This window comes from Pristiophorus japonicus, chromosome 28, assembly GCF_044704955.1.
Source record: "Pristiophorus japonicus isolate sPriJap1 chromosome 28, sPriJap1.hap1, whole genome shotgun sequence".
Taxonomy (NCBI): domain Eukaryota; kingdom Metazoa; phylum Chordata; class Chondrichthyes; family Pristiophoridae; genus Pristiophorus; species Pristiophorus japonicus.
In genome coordinates, this window is record NC_092004.1 from 1,764,111 (window position 1) to 1,770,110 (window position 6,000).

Genomic DNA, 6,000 nt, shown 5'->3' on the forward strand with positions numbered 1-6,000 from the left:
TTGAATGATGTGTGGAATGATGTGTGGAATGAGGTGAGGAATATTATGTGGAATGAGGTTTGGAATGATGTATTGAATGATGTGTGAAATGAAGTGCGGAATGATGTGTGGAATGTTACTTGGAATGAGGTGTGGAATGAGGTGTGAAATAAGGTATGGATTGTTGTGTGGAATGATGTGTGCAATGATGAATGCAATGATGTGTGGAATGAAGTGTGGTATCATATGTGGAATGAGTTGTGGAATTATGTTATGAATAATGTGTGGAATGATGTGTGGAATGATGTGTGGAATGATGTGTGGAATGATGTATTGAATGAGTTGTGCAATGAGGTGTGGAATGATGCGTGGAATAATGAGTGGAATGAGGTGTTTAAATAACGTGTGGAATGATTTGTGGAATGATGTGTGGAATGATGTTTGGAATGATGTGTGGAATGATGTGTGGAATGATGTGTGGAATGTGGTGTGGAATGAGGGGTGGAATGAGGTGTGGAATGAGGTATGGAATGAGGTGTGAATTGATGTGAAGAATGATGTGTGTAATGCTGTGTGGAATTACGCGTGGAAATACGTCTGGAATCATGTGTGGAATTTGTTGTGGAATGAGGTGTGGAATGATGTGTGGAATTATATTTGGAATGCTGTGTGGAATGTTGTGTGGAATGATGTGTGGAATGATATTTGGAATGATGTATGGAATGATGTGTGAAATAAGGTGTGGAATGACATTTGGAATGCTGTGTGGAATGATGTGTGGAATGATTTGTGGAATGATGTGTGGAATGATTTGTGGAGTGAGGTGTGGATTGATGTGTGGAATGATGTGTGGAATGAGGTGTGGAATGACGTGTAATATGATGCGTGGAATGATGTGTGGAATGATGCATGGAATGATGTGTGGCATGATGTTTGGAATGAGTTGTTCAATGACGTGTGGAATGAGGGATGGAATGACGTGTGAATTGATGTGTGGAATGATGTGTTGAATGTTGTGGAATGATTTGTGGAATGATTTGTGGAATGGGGTGTGGAATGATGTGTGGAATGATGTGTGGAATGAGGTTTTCAATGAGGTATGGAATGAGGAATGGAATGAAGTGTGGATTGGTGAGTGGAATTATGTGTTGAATGTTGTGGAATGATACGTGGATTGAGGTGTGGAATGGTGTGTGGAATGACGTGTGGAATGATATGTGCAATGATGTATGCAATGATGTGTGGAATGGAGTGTGGTATGATATGTGGATAAGGTGTGGAATGATGTTTTGAATAATGTGTGGAATGATGTGTGGAATGATGTGTGGAATGATGTGTGGAATGATGTATTGAATGAGTTGTGCAATGAGGTGTGGAATGATGCGTGGAATGATGAGTGGAATGAGGTGTTTAAATGACGTGTGGAATGATTTGTGGAATGATGTGTGGAATGATGTTTTGAATGATCTTTGCAATGATGTGTGGAATGATGTGTGGAATGTGGTGTGGAATGAGGTGTGGAATGAGGTGTGGAATGAGGTGTGGAATGAGGTGTGAATTGATGTGAAGAATGATGTGTGTAATGCTGTGTGGAATTACGCGTGGAATTACGTCTGGAATGATGTGTGGAATTAGGTGTGGAATGAGGTGTGGAATGATATTTGGAATGCTGTGTGGAATGATGTGTGGAATGACGTGTGGAATGAAGTGTGGAATGATGTGTGGAATGATGTGTGGAATTATATTTGGAATGCTGTGTGGAATGATGTGTGGAATGAGGTGTGGAATGATATTTGGAATGCTGTGTGGAATGATGTGTGGAATGATTTGTGGAATGATGTGTGGAATGAGGTGTGGAATGATGTGTAATATGATGTGTGCAATGATGTGTGGAATGATGTGTGGAAAGATGTGTGGAATGATGTGTGGAATGATGTGTGGAATGATGTGTGGAAAGAGATGTGGAATGAGGTGTGGAATGAGGTGTGGAATGAGGTGTGGAATGTTGTGTGCAATGATGTGTGGAATGCTGTGTGGAATGCTGTGTGGAATGATGTGTGGAATGAGATGTGGAATGATGCGTGGAATGATATGTGGAATGAGGTGTGGAATGATATTTGGAATGCGGTGTGGAATGTTGTGTGCAATGATGTGTGGAATGATATCTGGAATGCGTTGTGGAATGCGGTGTGGAATGACGTGTGGAATGATGTGGAATGATGTGTGGAATAATGTGTGGAATGATATGTGGAATGATGTATTTAATGATGTATTGAATGATGTGTGGAATGATGTGTGGAATGAGGTGAGGAATGTTATGTGGAATGAGGTTTGGAATGATGTATTGAATGATGTGTGAAATGAAGTGTGGAATGATGTGTGGAATGTTATGTGGAATGAGGTTTGGAATGATGTTTGGAATGATGTTTGGAATGATGTTTGGAATGATGTGTGGAATGATGTGTGGAATGAAGTGTGGAATGAGGTGTGGAATGAGGTGAGGAATGTTATGTGGAATGAGGTTTGGAATGATGTATTGAATGATGTGTGAAATGAAGTGTGGAATGATGTGTCGAATGTTACGTGGAATGAGGTGTGGAATGAGGTGTGAAATAAGGTATGGATTGATGTGTGGAATGATGTGTGGAATGATGTGTGGAGTGTTGTGGAATGCTGTGGAATGATGTGTGGAATGATGTGTGGAATGATGTGTGGAATGATGTGTGGAATGAGGTGTGGAATGATGTTTGGAATGATGTGTGGATTGATGTGTTGCATGATGTGTGGCATGATATGTGGATTGAGGTGTGTAATGATGTGTGGAATGATATGTGTAGTGGTGAATTGAATGATTTATGGAATGATGTGTGGAATGATGTTTGGAATGATGTGTTGAATGATGTGTGGAATGATGTATTGAATGTTGTGTGGAATGATGTGTCGAATGAAATCTGGAATGATGTGTGGAATGATCTGTGGAATGATGTGTGGCATGATGTTTGGAATGATGTGTGGAATGCTGTGTGGAATGATGTGTGGATTAATGTGTGTAATGATGTGTGGAATGTTATGGAATGATGTGTGGAATGAGGTGTGGAATGATGTATCAATGTGGTGTGGAATGATGTTTGGCATGATGTGTGGCATGATGTGTGGATTGATGTGTGTAATGATGTGTGGAATGATATGTGGAATGGTGAATTGAATGATGTGTGGAATGAATTGTGGAATGACGTTTGGAATGATGTGTGGAATGATGTGTGGAATGATGTATTGAATGTTGTGTGGAATGATGTGTCGAAAGAAATCTGGAATGATGTGTGGAATGATGTGTGGAATGATGTGTGGCATGATGTTTGGAATGATGTGTGGAATGCTGTGTGGAATGATGTGTGGATTGATGTGTGTAATGATGTGTGGAATGTTATGGAATGATGTCTGGAATGTGGTAGGAATGATGTGTCAATGATGTGTGGAATGATGTGTGTAATGATGTGTGTAATGTTATGGAATGATGTGTGGAATGAGGTGTGGAATGATGTTTTAATGATGTGTGGAATGAGGTGTGGAATGATGTGTGGAATGATTTGTGGAATGATGTGTGGGATGATGTGTGGAATGATGTGTGGAATGAGGTATGGAATGATGTGTGGAAAGAGATGTGGAATGATGTGTGGAATGAGGTGTGGAATGATGTGTGGAATGTTGTGTGCAATGATGTGTGGAATGCTGTTTGGAATGATGTGTGGAAAGCTGTGTGGAATCATGTGTGGAATGATTTGTGGAATGACGTGCGGAATGATGTGTGGAATGATGTGTGGAATGAGATGTGGAATGATGCCTGGAATTATATGAGGAATGAGGTGTGGAATGATATTTGGAATGCTGTGTGGAATGATGTGTACAATGATGTGTGGAATGATGTGTGGAATGCGGTGTGGAATGATGTGTGGAATGATGTGTGCAATGCTGTGTGGAATGCTTGTGGAATGATGTGTGGAATGATGTGTGGAATGATATGTGGAATGATGTGTGGAATATTATGTGGAATGTAGTGTTGAATGATGTTTGGAATGATGTGTGGAATGATGTGTGGAATGAGGTATGGAATGATGTGTGGAATGATGTGTGGAATGATGTGTGGAATGATGTGTGGAATGTTGAGGAATGTTGAGGAATGTTGTGGAATGATGTGTGGAATGATGTGTGGAATGATGGTTGGAATGAGGAGAGGAATGAGGTGTGGAATGATGTTTGGAATGATGTGTGGAATGATGAGTGGAATGGTGTGTGGAATGATGCGTGGAATGATATGTGGATTGAGTTGTGGATTGAGGTGTGGAATGTGATGTGGAATGATGTTTGGAACGATGTGTGGAATGATGTGTGGAATGAGGTATGGACTGATGTGTGGAATGATGTGTGGAATGTTGTGGAATGTTGTGGAATGATGTGTGGAATGATGTGTGTAATGATGGGTGGAATGAGGTGTGGAATGAAGAGTGGAATGAGGTGTAGAATGATGTGTGGAATGATGCCTGGAATGATGTGTGGAATGAGGAGTGGAATGAGGTTTGGAATGATATGTGGAATGAGGTGTGGAATGATGTGTGAAATGCTGTGTGGAATGAGATGTGGAATGATGCGTGGAACTAAATGTGGAATGAGGAGTGGATGATATTTGGAATGTTGTGTGGAATGATGTGTTGAATGATGCGTGGAATGAGGTGTGGAATGATGTGTGGAATAGAAACATAGAAACATAGAAAATAGGTGCAGCAGCAGGCCATTCAGCCCTTCTAGCCTGCACCGCCATTCAATGAGTTCATGGCTGAACATGAAACTTCAGTACCCCCTTCCTGCTTTCTCGCCATAACCCTTGATCCCCCGAGTAGTAAGGACTTCATCTAACTCCCTTTTGAATATATTTAGTGAATTGGCCTCAACTAATTTCTGTGGTAGAGAATTCCACAGGTTCACCACTCTCTGGGTGAAGAAGTTTCTCCTCATCCCGGTCCTAAATGGCTTACCCCTTATCCTCAGACTGTGACCCCTGGTTCTGGACTTCCCCAACATTGTGAACATTCTTTCTGCATCTAACCTGTCTAAACCAGTCAGAATTTTAAACGTTTCTATGAGGTCCCCACTCATTCTTCTGAACTCCAATGAATACAAGCCCAGTTGATCCAATCTTTCTTGATAGGTCAGTCCCGCCATCCCGGGAATCAGTCTGGTGAACCTTCGCTGCACTCCCTCAATAGCAAGAATGTCCTTCCTCAAGTTAGGAGACCAAAACTGTACACAATACTCCAGGTGTGGCCTCACCAAGGCCCTGTACAACTGTAGCAACACCTCCCTGCCCCTGTATTCAAATCCCCTCGCTTTGAAGGCCAACATCCCATTTGCTTTTTTAACCGCCTGCTGTACCTGCATGCTAACCTTCAATGACTGATGTACCATGACACCCAGGTCTCGTTGCACCTTCCCTTTTCCTAATCTGTCACCATTCAGATAATAGTCTGTCTCTCTGTTTTTACCACCAAAGTGGATAACCTCACATTTATCCACATTATACTTCATCTGCCATGCATTTGCCCACTCACCTAACCTATCCAAGTCACTCTGCAGCCTAATAGCATCCTCCTCGCAGCTCACACTGCCACCCAACTTAGTATCATCCGCAAATTTGGAGATACTGCATTTAATCCCCTCGTCTAAATCATTAATGTACAATGTAAACAGCTGGGGCCCCAGCACAGAACCTTGCGGCACTCCACTAGTCACTGCCTGCCATTCTGAAAAGTCCCCATTTACTCGTACTCTTTGCTTCCTGTCTGACAACCAGTTCTCAATCCACGTCAGCACACTACTCCCAGTCCCATGTGCTTTAACTTTGCACATTAATCTCTTGTGTGGGACCTTGTCGTAAGCCTTCTGAAAGTCCAAATATACCACATCAACTGGTTCTCCTTTGTCCACTTTACTGGAAACATCCTCAAAAAATTCCAGAAGATTTGTCAA